The 17,055-nt window shown below is 39.1% G+C and overlaps 1 pseudogene; it reads left to right on the top strand.

Moving 5' to 3' along the window:
* The first annotated feature begins 351 nt into the window (after positions 1-351).
* Positions 352-1,904, top strand: LOC147609521 (phospholipase A1-Igamma1, chloroplastic pseudogene; annotated as a pseudogene).
* The last annotated feature ends 15,151 nt before the right edge of the window (positions 1,905-17,055 follow it).

The following is a 17,055-nucleotide window of genomic DNA, read 5'->3' as shown; positions in this document are numbered from 1 at the left end:
ACATATTTTTAGAGAAACATACCCTCACATGTGCATGCTTGCAACAACTCGCAGGTCACATGCTAGTTATGAAGAATGTGCGGGTCAGGCGAGGACGGAGAAGGCCGACAACAATCGAGCATCCCGGCGGAGGTGGCTTGGCATGCTGAGGTGGAGCGCCGACCAGCTGTTAGCCGCCAGAATCTGTGAAAGGTGTGGCGTACCTATGCTGACTCTGCTGGGTGGCCTCCCTTGAGAAATAAGGCACGTGTCATTTGACGGCTTTATCAATATTGCAGCTTTTTATGGGTGAAAACATCTCCGGTCTAATCGCCAATCTAGTGAAAACATCTCCTCCTCGCTCTCGCGCATAAGCTCTCCTACGGCATTATCAGCGTCATTGGCCGTTACAAGCTCTGTACTAATGGAGTACCCGCCCGCTATTCGCTCTGTACCAATGGAGCCCACGCGCGCAGCTATGAGCTCTAGTGTACAAATTATGGTTTGCCCGCCCGCTAGACAATATAGTAAAGCCACGTCAAGCGAGGGGACTAGCCACTTGGCAAGTGTGTGGAAGGAAATTCAAGGGCAAAACAACTGGAAGGGCTTCCTCGACGTGGAGCCATTGGATCAGACCCTCCGGGCGGAAATCATCCGCTATGGTGAGCTCGCGCAGGTTAACTACGACGCGTTCGACTCCGACAGTCACTCGGTCTACTGTGGCAGCAGCAGGTATGCCGCCCGGGATCTTTTCAAGAAGGTCGACAAGGAGGACTGCGGCTACGAGGTGACCAGGTACCTCTTCGCCACATTGGACATCAAGCTGCCCAAGTTCCTCCTCCTGTCAGAGAGGGATGCATCGGAGCGGTGGACCGGGGACTCCAACTGGATTGCCTACGTGGCAGTGGCCACCGACAAAGAGATGAAACGGCTGGGTAGAAGAGACATCCTCGTCGCATGGAGGGGCACAGTCATGGGCACGGAATGGGTCGCAGATCTCACAGACGTTCAAACGCGTCCGGATTTCGAGCCAGGCCAGAAAAAGGTGAGGGTGGAAAAGGGTTTCCTAAGCTTGTACACTTCCAAGAAGGCGGGGTCCAAGTTCAATGACACGAGCGCCAGGGAGCAATTGGCATGTGCGCTGAAGAAGCTGTTGAAGAAGTATGAAGGGGAGAAGGTGAGCATAACCATAACAGGACACAGCCTTGGGGCGGCACTGGCTGTGTTGAGCGGTTATGACATATCAGCCAACATAGGTCAGTGGAACGGCGGCGGAGCTGGGCAGGCACCGATTATAACGGTCTTCTCTTTCGCAGGGCCTAGGGTGGGAAACTTGGCCTTCAAGCACAGAGTGGAGGAGTTGGGGTTGAAGGTGTTGAGGGTGGTCAATGTGCATGACACGGTGCCTAAGGTACCTGGATTCAACGTGAATGAAAGAGGGGTGTGGGGCGCCATAGCAGCCATGGGTTGCGGCCCACTGCTCGACTTGTGGCCATGGGCCTACTTCCACGTGGGCCAGGAGCTCCGCCTCGATAGTCATGTTTCACCCCACCTCCGAAAGCCTTCTTTCTTCCCCACACGAAACCTGAATCTCCACCACAATCTTGAGGTCTACCTACACACACTAGATGGCTTCCAGGGATTCGGGCGGAAGTTTGCGTCTGTGTTCGCTCGAAACCCTGCCCTAGTGAACAAGTCATCCGACTTTTTGGTGCATAAGCTATTTTTCCCATCCCATTGGTGGCAGGAAAGAAACAAGGGCCTCATAAAGAACCAGTATGGTCAGTGGTCACTTGCCCCTCGGCCCAAGCACCACCGCCCAGAGAACCAGCAACCCTGAGTAAGTAATGATACAACAGGTGGTGGGTAATGATATATAGATAGGTGCTCGTTGTAAATACTACATATTTCACTCTGGAAATCACAAGATCAAAATTGATGGTCTTGAAATCACAAGAAAAGTAAAGTCATAGATTATTGCTTTTGTTTAATATCTCACATCTCGTTTTGAGTTGGGTGGAAAACCTCTTTCTATGGCCAAGCCTCGCCTACACAAAAGACTACATATTTCACTCTTGAAATCACAAGCAAAGTAAAGTGATAGATTATTGCTTTTGTTTAATATCTCACATCTCGTTTTGAGTTGGGTGGAAAACCCCTTTCTATGGCCAAGCCTCGCCTACACAAAAGAGGATATCATCGTTTTAAAAGATTGAGCCAAAATTTTAGTGTTATTAGAACCACTGTGCTCTTATCGAAAATTGTAGTGTTATGAGACCCAATGTGATCTTATCCAAAAAAATTGCAACCCATCACCTACTCCTCCACAAGTAACATTTACTCTTTTAGAACATCTTTTTCTTTTGAAGTTAGATGTGATATTTGTTTATTTGTTCTACTCTTTTGACCGCATGTTTGACATAAGACTTTTATGGTCTTAATTTATATATCGGGTTGTATAGGTCATTATCGCCTTCCATGGGCATTAATATATCTTTGTTGCTTTTTTTCTTTCTATCTCTATCTTTCATTTCCTCTCTCTCCTTCATTCTATTGTATTTGTCATATAATAGTTTGACCAAGTACTAGCTAGACTTAAAAAAGGATTCACAAAGAGGAATGCCTTAATGAGGCTTCAGAAGGGGAAGCATCGCATTGATCTAAGTAAAAAATATACTAGCTAGTTTCAATCCGCGATTTTACACTCTTGATCACATGGATAAGAGATATATAGTAAACTCAAAATTCATCAAATTAAGGTGCCCTTTTTCAAAACAAGTTCTACCAATGTTAAAGAACCCTGTTGTTTTGTTGTGTTGATAGATTTTGTACATCTCAAAACTCGGTTTCATCCTTTATTATTAGTTCTTTTTTGGCTGTTTTCCCTATGCATCGATAGCCTCCTCATTGGTGGACACCCCCTCACCGCTGTTGGTTCTCCTCTAGTAAATCATCTATATTAATTTTCTCAAAAATTGTCAATTTTTTTGGTATACTTAGATGAAGAAAACTACTACACACTATCATGGTCTTTCTCTCTGTCTCTAAACCAACCTATGAGCTACCTCTAGTCTTAACTATAACTAATGTTGATGGGTGTGAACAGCCCCTAGCATTTTGGCATTAGCATGGGTGTGAACACCCCCTAGCATTAGTAACATTAGCTTAGACTAATCATTTGTGGGAATTGATTATTACAAGATGTCATATCAAGAAGTGTTTCAAAGCAGGTTAGTGGGAAGTTAGGATCTTGTGGAGATTATGGGAGCCCAATAGTCACATGGGTAGCTTAGCAGTCACATGGGTATCCCAAGAGTTACAATATGGGTATCCCAAGAGTCACATGCATATCCCAAGAGTCACACGGTTGGATGGCTATATAAATCCCCTCTTGTATGCAAATTGGATATGATATGACTATTGTATGGACATGATTCTTACGCATGATTCTTGTACACACAATATGTGATACATAGATATGGAATACACACAATATGTGATACATAGATATGGAATACACTACATGATGTTGTGTTATTATGCTTGTATGTTTATCTTGTGTCTTTTATCTTGTTCTTGATCTATGCCTCCTACTCCATGCTCATGTGTACATGTGTACTCCATGGCTATGTATGTAGCAGCATGTGTTCTCCCATGTTAGCAAGGTGATACTAACACTCAGCCATCACGGTGTGATGAGAAGCTTCAATCTTCTCCTTGCCTACAAGCTCATATGCATTTCTTTGCAAGAAGAGAGATTAGTAGCATGCGTGATTATTTCTTGATTTTAAATTAATGATGATGTTTGTTGCTTTTCTCAAAACCCCATGAGAAAGGAGATTAGCATGATTATTGATTATTGGTGATTTTTGGTGATTTTTGAGATTATATTATAAATCATTGGGACTTTTGCGTGATTATTTCTTGATTTTAAATTAATGATGATGTTTGTTGCTTTTCTCAAAACCCCATGAGAAAGGAGATTAGCATGATTATTGATTATTGGTGATTTTTGAGATTATATTATAAATCATTGGGACTTTTATTCTTAGTTATCTAAAAGCATTCACAAAGGGTGTTGATGAAATGTTGATGTTTGACTTGTAGCTTAGTGGGCATTGGCGAGGGCGTCCATCATCACGATAAAACTTAATTTGGCCAATCACACGACACACACGACAATTAGTAAAATCATTCCGCCTTGTTTTTCTACCTCTTACTTTGCTCTTTCGTTTGTCCCAGGGATCACGGAAGCATGACTTCCGGGCTGTACTTAGGCGGCCTGTTGAGATAAAAAAGGGCAAGGGCGTCATTTGCTTGCAAAGCGTTCGATCTCCATTACATTTACTTGGGTAGCGACAAAGCTCCATACTTTATTTACGTGCAATTGCAGCAGGCTGCAGAAAGAAGAGCACAGCAGGGCGAGGTAGGTGCTGCGGGCGTTGAAGGTGCTTGTGAAGATTTAGAGGTGGTGGTGAGAAGCCACCTTGTGAAGAGGTAGGCAAGAGGTATCACTGTGCTGCTGCATACAGGCACTGGTGAGGCTGCAGACGAGACTGAGAGCCAGGCAGGTGAGGACCATGTGGGCTGTAAGAGCACCAAGCAAGAAGCCCACAAGGCATAGCAGGTAGGCCCCAAGAAACTGGAGGAGATCACCGCCAAGAACCTTCTCCCATCACCCCCACCTTTTGAAGTAGAGGTCCTACATAGCCGTGGGCATGCACAATGTGGACTGCAAGCAGGCTCATCACTACGAGGTCCACCGCATTGCCTTTCGCAACGTTCTAGAGATCGACACCGAGCGCATTGTGGATCGTGTGGTGAACATGGGATAGATCACCTATAGCTTGTCCCTGGTTGCGGTGGTGGTGCTGCACAACCTCATAGTGGGGCGGTCTCATCACAACAACTATGGCATTGTGGAAAGTTCCCATATCTACGGCCTCTTTCCCGACACCTTTGTTTCCTACCAAGTGTCCTGTTCGAAGGGAAGCTCGTCATTTCATTTACTAACAAGGAGTATTTTGATCTCTTCTATACCATTCCCTGGTCTCAGGAGGGCACCTTAGGCCTCCTTGTCGCACGGTATTGTATGTACATGACTGGCTCTTGAGCATGTTCCACATACCATTGCAAGAGGTTGTTCACAAAAATGAAAGGAATTAACCTACAATTCATAAAAAGACGCCCTATCAGTACCAGTTGTCCTTGGTACTATGTCCAAAGGTAAGGCAGGCCCATTTCAGTTCATTGGAAACCTTGGAGGATTTTTTGGAAATGTCTTCTTGGTTCATCTGGGTGGCACCACGGTGTTTGGTCTAATTGGACGGCATGCCTCTTTCTAGTTCATTGCTGGTATAAGTGGTCTCATGGCATTTTTAGTCCATTGATTTTCTATTGACCCTCACTTCAAGAAAAATAACAAAGCTCTAGATTCTTTAAAAAGAATGTAGCTTGAAAGTTTTATGCCAAACATTTTGTCTTTCTTGAGTGTTCTTGATTCATGTGCCAACATGGCAGCTTTAGATGAGGGGAAAAGATTCATGTAGTCATTTTGCACTTCGGTTTTGAGGAAGATATAATAGTTGGAAATGCCCTTGTTAATATGTATGGATCGTGCAAGTCACACTTGATGCTATCCCTCACATAGTGGAGAATGATGATGATGTGTTCTTTGTGTTGAAAATACACGAACACAAAGAGAAAGGGACAGAGTGACTCAGAGAGAGAGAGAAGAAGGAAGAGTGTTACGCCATATACGCTCCCAAAAGACTAGTTCATATTGATTATGAGTTTCTATATATATAGGTGAGATCTAGGTCAAGTTAGGGTATGATATATATAGCTCCAACACCCCCACTCAAACAAAGGTCTCTAGCTGTGAGTGAAAAAACCCTTGGGGAGTACAAGGGAAAAACCCGAGCCCCTATACATACATATCATATACAAAAGATCAATGTGCGTAATGTGAAAGAGTATCTACAAGGATACAAAAATACATTTTGTACAAGTTTAATTATTCACGGTGTGAGTGTAAAAAGTATTAATCTCCAAAGCATGAAGTTGCAACAACTCCAAGTTCTCAACGTAATGATGTGAATCGAGCTTCACTCAGTCCTTTGTGAATATATCTGTAATCATCTGATCTGTGGGGCAATGCTCAATCATTATTGATCCTTTCTTCACTTCATGTCAAACATAATGATAATGAATAACAATATGCTTAGATTTTGCTATGTAGAACATAATCCTTGGCAAGACTAATGGCACCTTGATTGTTGTCACATGTAAGTGGAGTACTTGACAGGATAATGGATGTCCAAGATCAGCAACGAAGCTTTTCTAACGGCTTTGACTTTCTGACATATTAGGCATTGACGTACATGGTTAAGTACATCCTTTTTTAGGCCATACCAATTCACGAGCTGCTAAAGATGCAGCTACATACTCAGATTCGGTTGTAGAGACTGCAACACAACACTGTTTCTTGCTTGCCACCCAAGAAATTAAGCAACCATTAGCAAAGAAATATTTTTCACTTGTGGATCGCATAAAGAATATGAGGGAGAGGATTCTTGTTGGCAAAGCATAGATGAGTCCAAAGTCTTTAGTACCTTTCAAATATTTAAGAACACATATGCCCAATAGAAGGAGATGCAAGATGTTGCCCAAAGAAATTAGACGCAAAGAGAATATTTGATCTAGTGTTTAGGCCAACAAATTGTAAACAGCCAATGAGATTAGCATAAGGTTGATGTGGGAATAATTCTTTGTCATGAGTTATAGCTGTATACTTGGTGGAGCTTACATGACATGGAGTATTTACAGAATGAGCATTGACTAGACCAAACTTTTCGATAATATTGTCAATGAATTTTTAGTGACGAAGAAACAAGATACCTTTCTGGCGATAGCGCTGAACTTGAATACCAAGACAAGAGTGAATCTCACCAAGATCCACCATCTCAAAAGGTGATGATAAAATCTTCTTTATGAGTTGCATAAAGCCAAGATTATTGGGAAACAAGTATTGAATCATCGACGTATAAAGCAAGAATAACAAATAGAATACCTTCACGCTTGATATATATATTAGGATCAGAGAAACAAGAGATAAACCCTTTTGATGTGAAGAAGAGATCAATTTTGATACACCAAGAACGTGATGCCTGCTTTAAACCATAAACAGTGCGATGAAGATGACACACAACATGTTATTTGCTAGGAATTGGAAATCCTTGTGGTTGTTCCATATAAATCTCTTCTTTGAGATCTCTTCTCTGATGAATCTCCAAATCAAAATGAGTAGAAAATGCCAAAAGGACACGTATTCTAGTCATGTGAAGAACAGGGAAAATGTATCATGATAATGTATCCTTTTGCAACTAAACAAGCTTTGAACTTATCAAAAGATACATCAACCTTTGTCTTTGTTTTATATACCCATTTGCACACTTAATAGGAACATGATCAAGAGGCAAATCAGTAAGAACCCTTGTACCTTTGGAAATGAAAGAATCATATTCAGCTTCCATAGCTGCCTGCTCTGCCAGTGATCCTTTTGTGGAGAAGAGATAGCTTCTGTATAAGTTACCAGATCTTCATGAACATTTATAGCATCATCAAAACTTTCCTCATAGACATGATTTCAACCATGCTCAATATCAATGAAAAGATCAATGTATATATCAAGATTATCACTATAATCCTTCGTAGGGTCTTCAAAATCCTTCATAGGAGAAGAAGGATGCACAACATCTTGAGAGATACAATGATTGTCAAATAGAAAAGAAAAAGCGATGAGTAAGGATTGCATATCATCAGAATCTTTACTAGACCGTATACCTCCCATTAAACGTTCATTGAATAGAGCATCACGACTGATGATGACTTTCTGAGAAGTAGGATCATAAAATTTATATCCTTTAGAATTATCACTAGAATATCCAATAAATATAACTTTCAAACCAGGAGGATCCAACTTTTGTCGCGTCTCTTTTGGCATGTGAATATAAGCAATGTATCCAAAGGTGCAAAAAATGTGATACATAAGGAGTTTTCCCTATCCAAACTGTAATGGGAATCTTACAAGGAGGTGCAGCTGTGGAAAGATGATTTTGAATAAAGACTGCTGTATGAACTGCTTCTGCCCAAAAGCTCCTGGATAATCTAGAACGAATAAGCATACATCTTGTAAGATTCCTCCCCAGCCCCTCAAGATGTCCAGTTTCTTCCCCTATAATCAATCCCCTTCTCAAAATAATAAAAGATCTTGTTTCTACCTGTTTTGGCCTAGAGAGAGAAAATATTCTAGAGACAAGTAATTCAATTTTTAGATATCTTTGGATGGAAAAATATCCCTTCTTATTAAAATAAATTCCCTCGAAACAGAAGTTTAAAAATAAAATTCCTAAGGTGCATTAGAATTAAATTATAATGTGCACAAAAGACCTTAGCCTAAGGGTTCACATTTTTTGGAAATTTTGGATTAAGGGTCTTATGGAGATCAATAAGATTAATCCAAATGTAGGGAGGAGATAAATTGAATAATAAAAGAAAAACACCCCAAAAATGAGTAAATGCTCACATAACATGAAGAAGAGTGGACTAAGGACCAAAGAAAAGAGTAAAAAAACTGAATTTTGACACCTCAGAGTGGGGATCTCCCCTCATGAATTAGGCACCTTTTTTCTCATCATTACTTTAATTTTTAATCAATAAAATGAGATATTTCATCCCTCCTCTCTCCTATTTAAAAACTAGATCCAAAAAGTAAGCTAAACTAACCCAAAAATAATCAAAAATTGACCAAACTGATCTGGAAAATTCTAGAATCACTTTGCTTGTTAGAGGCTTAATTTTTTCCTATAGATAGAAGCCTCCCCCTTTGTAAAATCTTAATGGTGTTTATGCACTGTTACTCTACTCCTGTCCTGAGCCATCTACATTGAATTTCTTAATAATTCAATTGTTTTTGGCCTAATCCTCTCCAAAGTGAATTGGTGGCCACTCTTGCTTCAAACAAGAGTAGACCCTTAATCCCTCAAGCCAAAGGAGAGATTACAAGCTTCATGTAAGCTAATTTTCTTACTTATTTATAAATTTTAAATCTATGGTTTTCTTGATTTTTATGTTTTACAGTTGATTGAATTAAATTCAAATGCTATGCCTTTGAGGAAAAGGCCACCCCCTTCTCTTCTTTACATTCCAGCCTTTCTTAATCCTAGAAAGATTAACTAAGGGAATTAAACTCTTCTTATTGTTTACTCTCTTGAATCTAGAAAATTGTGTAGATTAGAGTTCTATGAATCTAATTTGGGTTAATTTAAGTTAAAAATAGAATGATAAAAATGAGAAATGGTCAGCCATACAAAGGAGGTTATGGTAAAATTTTTCAAAATTTTGTGAAAAAGAAAGCTTATTTTTATGATATTCCAAAAGAATAATTCCCACCATTTTTGCATCTAAAAGAATATATTCTAATTACTCCATGTACATATTCACCTATAAATATGCATGGATATCACTAATATTAATTATTAAATTTGATTTTTATGCATAGAAAGATGCATAAAGGAAATTTTTTATTATAAAAGTGTTATTCTTAATAAATGTGTTTTTTTTGCATAGAAAGATGCATAAAGAAATTTTTTTATCATAAAAGTGTTATTCTCATTAAATTTGATTTTTATGCATAGAAAGATGCATGAATAAATTCTTTTATTATAAAAGTGTTATTCTTATTAAATTTGATTTTTATGAATAGAAAGATGCATAAAGGAATTTTTTTAAATTATAAAAGTGTTATTCTCATTAGATTTGATTTTTATGCATAGAAAGATGCATAAAGGAATTTTTTTATTATAAAAGTGTTATTCTTATTAAATTTGATTTTTATGCATAGAAAGATGCATAAAGGAAATTTTTTAATTATAAAAGTGTTATTCTCATTAAATTTGATTTTTGTGCATAGAAAGATGCATAAAGGAAATTTCTTTATAAGAGTGTTATTCTCATTAAAATTGTTTTTTATGCATAGAAAGATGCATAAAGGATTTTTTTAATTACGAAAGTGTTATTCTTATTAAATTTGATTTTTATGCATAGAAAGATGCATAAAGGTTTTTTTTGTTATAAAAGGGTTATTCTTATAAAAATTCATTTAGATGCGTAAAGAAATTCTTATATATATATATATATATATATAAGTGTTATTCTGATTAAAGTTGATTTTTATGCATAAAGAGTTTTTATATCAAAATTAGAATTCTCTTAAAATCTATGAGTATTTGACAAATGAATAATTAAATACTCTAAGAGAAAAATTTTGATCGTTTTATATTCACACGGATTGTAAAAAGAAAATTCAGGAAATCTATTGAGATTGAAATATTCAGATAAATGATTATTTTATTCCTCATTGGAATCCGTTAACTAATTTAGAAATTAGTTAAGTGAATATTCAAATAAAGAAATTTAATAAATTAGTAACTAAATTATCAAACCTTTTTGAGAAAGATAGTTCAGGAAAAATCTTATCCGACTCGAACCGTGAATCAGACTCTGACCAAGACCAAAATTTTTTGTCAGTTTTGAGGAAAGAAGGTGTGACCAGTTTAGAAAAAAATACTCTCAAAACTCCCGCCAAATTTGAAACTAAGTTTGAGACCCTTCGAATCGTTTGTGGATCAAGGTTATAGAATTCGAGGAATTATGGTATGGAATTTAGAATTTCGATGATCAAGAAGTTTTGGGGATACTGATTCAAGAAATACTTGTATTCAAAAGAAAATCAAACTGAAAACTTGCATAGAAACCCTATTTTCTTAAAGGACTGTCTTATGCTAGAATGCTAGAGGGAGCATTTGGTATACGTTTTTCTAGGGGAAGTTCAGTTGCAAACACAACAGCTAGTGGGGAGTGTTCAAAGGACGGCTCACGCACCAAAGCCTACCTCGGTATGGTTGAAAAATGGTGTGCTTTCGGTACGATGGGCGAGGGCCAATGATTCAAGAAGTTTTGGGGATACTGATTCAAGAAATACTCCTTGTATTCAAAAAAGAATCAAACTGAAAACTTGCATAGAAACCCTATTTTCTTAAAGGACTATCTTATGCTAAAATGCTGGAGGGAGCATTTGGTATGTGTTTTTCTAAGGGAAGTTCGGTTGCAACAGTTGGTGGGGTGTGTTCAAAGGATAGCTCACGCAGTAAAGCCTGCCTCGGTATGGTTGAAAAATGGTGTGCTTTCGGTACGATGGGCGAGGGCCAATGAAGCGGTCCCTGAGTGAAGTGCCAAGACACCTAAGAAGGATCCTGGAGGGTTCTAGCTAGGCGATGCATGGGCTCATGATGCCTAGGACACCCATGCATATGTCGAGGAAGATATGTATGATGGATGAAATGATTAATGTAATCTGTTACTGGATCTCGTTTTGTTGCTGACCAGTTGGTCTCAATGGAGAGTCCCGAGGAGCGATACTATTTTTTGAGAAACAAGAGACTGAATGGAATTTTTGAGTTATGACATCTGTAACCAATAACTGTTTGTCAATGGATTGTTTTATAAGTTAAAGTTTTAAAGAGGAGTGTGTGCGTATCTGTATTCAAAAGAAAAAGTTAAGAAACGCATTCAATTATGGGTGGGTGAGTAATTGTCTGGTTTTACCAATTAACTCAAATTTTAGAATTTTGAAAAATATGCACAATTTTGGGACAATTCTTTGTTAGATCCAATACAATGTTTACTGTGCGATATGCAAGATTTATTATTGGATGTTCTCAACAAGCATTTGAATAATGCGATATGATTTATGTACTATTGTACATTTGTAACAAGTATATATGATGTTGGTGGGATGTAAATTTGCATGTACACACACACACATGCACACCAAGAATTAAGTTTGTTTATATCACATAGCCTCCAGTTGACCATTAAACACAGAAACTTTAACAAAGAAATGATATTCAATGTAACTTTAAGTTGTAAGAAAGACTAGGTGATAGAATTAAAAAGATCACCATCTGTATTGAATCAAAATTCTTAAACAATGGGTGAACCATAAATCTAAAAGCTTAAGAAAGCCTTACAATCTGAATAATGTTGAACTATGAGTTTGGTAGCTTCATACAACATTGCTAAAAGATTACAAAGCTAGTTGCCCATGTGCTAACAAATCATTCTTGCTCAACTGCACTAACATGTGATGGTGCCTCACTTTCATGTTGATTCAATTGATTCACTTTGGCCTTGAGTATTATAGCCTTTGGAATCTTGATTTTCTCTAGAAGTCATCCACCCCTAGGCTTCCATGCCCGAATGATGCAGCTAGTGTCTTCCCAGCGCTGAGGATCATTTCTGTTCTCTCGCCAATACTTGTTCCAGCAATCCTTATAAACCTCCACATCACTTGCATTCTTCTTCTTTGAAATTGGTGCTCAATATTGTATCTGAACTTGTAGGTAGTTTATCAAGTTGTTGTTTTGATCAACATCACTTGTTGTCACTCGCAACCATATTGGGTAATTTGCATCACAAGGTTGTACAAGCACAAAATCTCCTTTAGACACATCAAGAGTCGGGTTGAACTCTTCGTCAGGTCTGTTGCGCATTGGACCACAATAATGGTCCTCATTTACATCAAACCCTTCATCTACATCTTCATCTACATTATCCTCCACTTGAAGGTTAAGAGGCTCAGCTTTTTTGCATACACTCCTTGGCCAAAAGTCATGAAATCCAATGTCTTCCCTTGCACTAGGGGTTTGCATGTTTAGCATAAGATTCTCCCAATAGGCAAGGACCGGATTGATCCACTTAGCATAATCACTTTGGTCTCCTTTCTCTTGCAATTGCTCTTTCCACCAATTGACAAGTTTTTTTAAGCTCTCCACAACCTTCTCATTTTCTTTAACATACTCAAAGGGTGGCAATACTTTTGGAAAACCTTCAGGAAGCTTGGGTCCTCCGTGGTCATTTCTCTTCCATAACTCTATACTGCTTTCTGGTAACCAATCAACATTTTTGGGGTGTACTTTGTATTGTATCAAAGGTATTCCATCACTCATATAAAACCTGAATTGCAATGGCTTTGAATGTCCAATCAAGCTATTGGCTCCATCATGTAAGCATCCCTTGACAAAGCCTTTGAAGTCTACCACCTTTTGTAGGAGAAAGGATGCTGGATGCATGCTAACACACTCATTAAAGATCTTCATCAAATGTGGAAATGTGAAAATGGTTTGTTTCCTCAACTTCTTAGAGAAGCGACTAAACAATGCATCAATATCTTCATGAGTATGACCAACCATAAGAAAACCAAGCTCCACCATGTCAAACACTCCTCGTGCAACCAATAGGGATAGATAGGCAAATACATAACGATTCTTATTTTCAGAACCACAATTGTCAAGTTGCAACAACAACCTCCTTGGCAATCTCTTGAAAAATGTCCTTGAATTTGATGGAATTAAACTTGAGGCATTGCCATTGCCCCTATCCTACACATGTGTGTTAGTATGAAAGACTGATTGCATATGTGAAGATTAATTTCCCTCTGTATCCACATTTGTTTCTACATGTGTCTCTGCATCTGCATCCTTAATGCTTTGCTTGCAATATGCGTTTCTCTCCTTCAGCACTTCCATATGCTGATACATGGCCATAGTAGACAAAACACAATAAAAAAGATTTGTTCCTGGTTCTGCATCTGAGTTTTGTGAGCTCAAGTCACCATACATGTGTTGCTCTCCTCTTTCTAAGTTTCTTAAACATTTTGAGAGAGATGAAATTGTGAAGTTGGGATCACTTGGCCATAACCCCAAGGCAAAGTGACCATAAGCTGTTTGTCCATGTCCATGAGTGAGCATTCCTGTTAAGGATACTGGAAGCCTCTCAACCCCATTCAGAGATTTAGAAACTGGTTTAATTTGTGGTATGGCAGTCTTGCTCTGGTCCACCATCTTATCATGTATAATACACAAATACCTATTTGGGTTCATTTCGGAAGAGCTCCTCCAAGCATAGTATAGATTTCTACAACTCATTTGCTGCAACATGTGTGCCCTTCTTTGTGCCATGTATCTGGCGCGCTCCTCTTGATTTTTTGTTGATTCCAACTTGACCTTGATTGCCATACAAATGTCGCATTTTGAGAAGGTGCTGGTTTTTGATAAGCTAATTGTCTTGAACTCTGTGTTCCACAATCTTAAGAATGATGGTTGTGACAGCCGGTAGTCGAATGAGACAAGTGTGTCATTCACTTCAGGCAATATGTCCACTTGTTTGTACATTGCTGGTACAACACGTTGGGTCTCGCGGGCTCCATGCATAGTTGTCCTTGACCTATGTGGCATTTGATCGGCATTATTATCTATGAAGCCCTGTATGATTGATTTTGCCATCTCAACATGTGTCATGCCCTTCCATATTATCCCACTGTTGCCATGACTGACATTACATGCACCATTCAAGAACTTCTTTATGAGCCTATAGAATATTGACTTACCAATGCCATGCATTACATACCATGCTTTACCACAAACCTTCTTTCCATCAAATGTGAACTCAAAGCACTCGTCATCTTGACCTTGTCTATAGGCCATGCCCATGCAATCCAGTACAAATGTGTATCGTGTACTATAGCTCTATCCCCAAAAGTGTACACTAGCTTGCATGATTTTGGATCTATCTCCAAATTGACAACATCGCTTCTCGCAACAATCAATGGTTGCGACGTTGTGAATGTTTGCAACATCACATTTTTTGCTAGCTCCATGGGTTTTATCATAAATTTTCATCATTACCCGTACCCTATGGACATAGCTCCTTTTCTTATTTGTCCCTTCAATGATATCATATTCAGTGATCATGGCATCATGCTGTCTGTCTCATCACAACTATCGCCATCATTGCCCTCTATATCATCATCCTCTTTTTCATCACTTAAATTGTTTAGGCTGTCAATATTTTTTTGCATGAAGTGATCTTGAATACCCTCATCAATAAAAGAAGTTTCTATGTCCTTCACTAATCCTTCACCATTCTCAAATGTGAGTTGCCTGATCCGCCAACTAACCAAATTTAGACCTGAAACACAAGTTGAACTTGGATGCAAAGATCCTTCTATAATGACACCCAAGCTACTCTCCCCTAGTTCTCTACAATTTATAGCCTCGTATGGGTGGACCAGCAATACTACTCCATTGCCAAGTTTTGTAGATCTGTTGTCATCCCAGAGGATGACACTTTTCTCTTTCCAGCTCTCCCTATCTATAAAGTGATCTTCTTGATCAACAAGAAGTTCCACAAAATTATCCTCTTTGGTATTAGTAATGTCCTTGTCCATAACAAGGTTGACCAATGGCCATTTGATGATGCTTCCAACTGCTTGAGACATTGTTCTTACATCCATTGTGGCAAATGGAATGAGAAATGTGTCATCAAAGCTTTGTTGGACATGTATTTCTACACATGTCTTGCCAATAAATTGAAAACGACATGTTTGAGATGCATCAATGGAATGAATAACCCTGCGTGCCTTCCTTGTTGAACCATCAATGAGAAACACTGAAGCACCTTGTTTTAGACCCTGCAATCCTTGAGAAAATCAAGATCTCAATAAGAAAGATTGAAGCGATGTTTTTACGGTACTACACAAAACTATAAATGTAATTCAATCTCAACATGAGTTCAGGCTCCAACCAAAGTTTGCATCTCACCTATCAATGCTAGTTTGCTAGGAGGCTAGGCTCCATCTAAAGCTTGAGCCTTGCCTGCATATGCTAGCTTGTTAGTAGGATGCTCCATGAGTCTCACCATCATATGTTAGTTTGCTAGGAGGATCCAGTTAAATTTATCATCCTCACTTGCATAATGTATTAGTTTGCATATGTTAGCTAGAAAGGTAGGCTCCTCCAACAAAAGTTTGAGCCTCACCTGCAGATGCTAGTTTGCTTCTAGGAAGCTGAAAGTAAAGTTTGAACCTCACCCACAGATGCTAGATTGCTTGGAGGCTCCAATCAAAGTTTGAGCCTCACCTTCATATGCTAGTTTGCTATATTAAGAGGTCCCAATTGAAGTGATAATCCTCACCTCATGTATATGCTAGTTTCCCAAGAGGAACCCTAAACGCGATTCTGCACCCAAATCGATTCTGTGTGGTGAACGTACAGTGCTCGTCATCGTAATCACCATCGCGCACGCGATTCTGCACCCAAAGCAATTCTGTGTGGTGAGCGTACACTGCTCGTCATCGTAATTGCCATTGTGCACGCCATCGTATGCAATAATCATCTCTGTTTCCTATCTCTGAAGTACTCGCTCAGCCCTGCATTTCAAACAGTTTCTTTTCCTCCCACAATCAACACATCTGCGTTGGTTCCGATCTCTGTTTCCTGCAAAACCATCATGCCCACACGCCATCAGAGACTTCAAGCATCCGTCACGTGCGTGCGACATCGAAGACTTTCATGCACCCATCTGCGTTTCGTGTGTTCCCTCATCTAATTGAATACTTTATGCAACAAGTAAGTCCTTCTTGAATTGACTACAGTAATCAATATAAACGCTTACTTGATTACACGTTAAGTGTGCCATTTGTCAATCATTGCTTGTCATAGATTGTTTGCACTTCTTGCTGCTCTCTTTTGTATCTTCCCATATGTCGACAACTTGTAAAACTGATCTTTGTGCACATTATATAATCTAAATGACAAGGGTTCCCTATATAAACATGGTATATGTGTCACATATCTGAGTGCACAACTTGGATATAGACTCCACCTTAAGTTCGAGCCTCCCCTACATGTAACTTGTGTGTTAACGCTCTACCTACATTGAGTCTTTGTTCTCCATGTTAGTGTACCCCAGCCTTAAGGCTCGAACTTGAGTTTGAGCCTTTGCTCTCCATGCTAGTGCACCCCAGCCTTAAGGCTCGAACTTGAGTTTGAGCCTTTGCTCCTTTTCTCTCCATGCTAGTGCACCCCGGTCTTAAGGCTCGAACTTGGGTTTGAGCCTTTGCTCTCCATGCTAGTGCACCCCGGCCTTAACGCTCGAACTTCAGCAGATTGAGCC

Source organism: Cibotium barometz, chromosome 51 (genome assembly GCF_041138505.1).
Source record: "Cibotium barometz isolate CiBa-2024 chromosome 51, ASM4113850v1, whole genome shotgun sequence".
In the NCBI taxonomy this organism is placed as follows: Eukaryota; Viridiplantae; Streptophyta; class Polypodiopsida; order Cyatheales; family Cibotiaceae; genus Cibotium; species Cibotium barometz.
The sequence above is the reverse complement of the archived record's forward strand: the minus strand, read 5'-3'. Positions and strand labels throughout refer to the sequence as shown.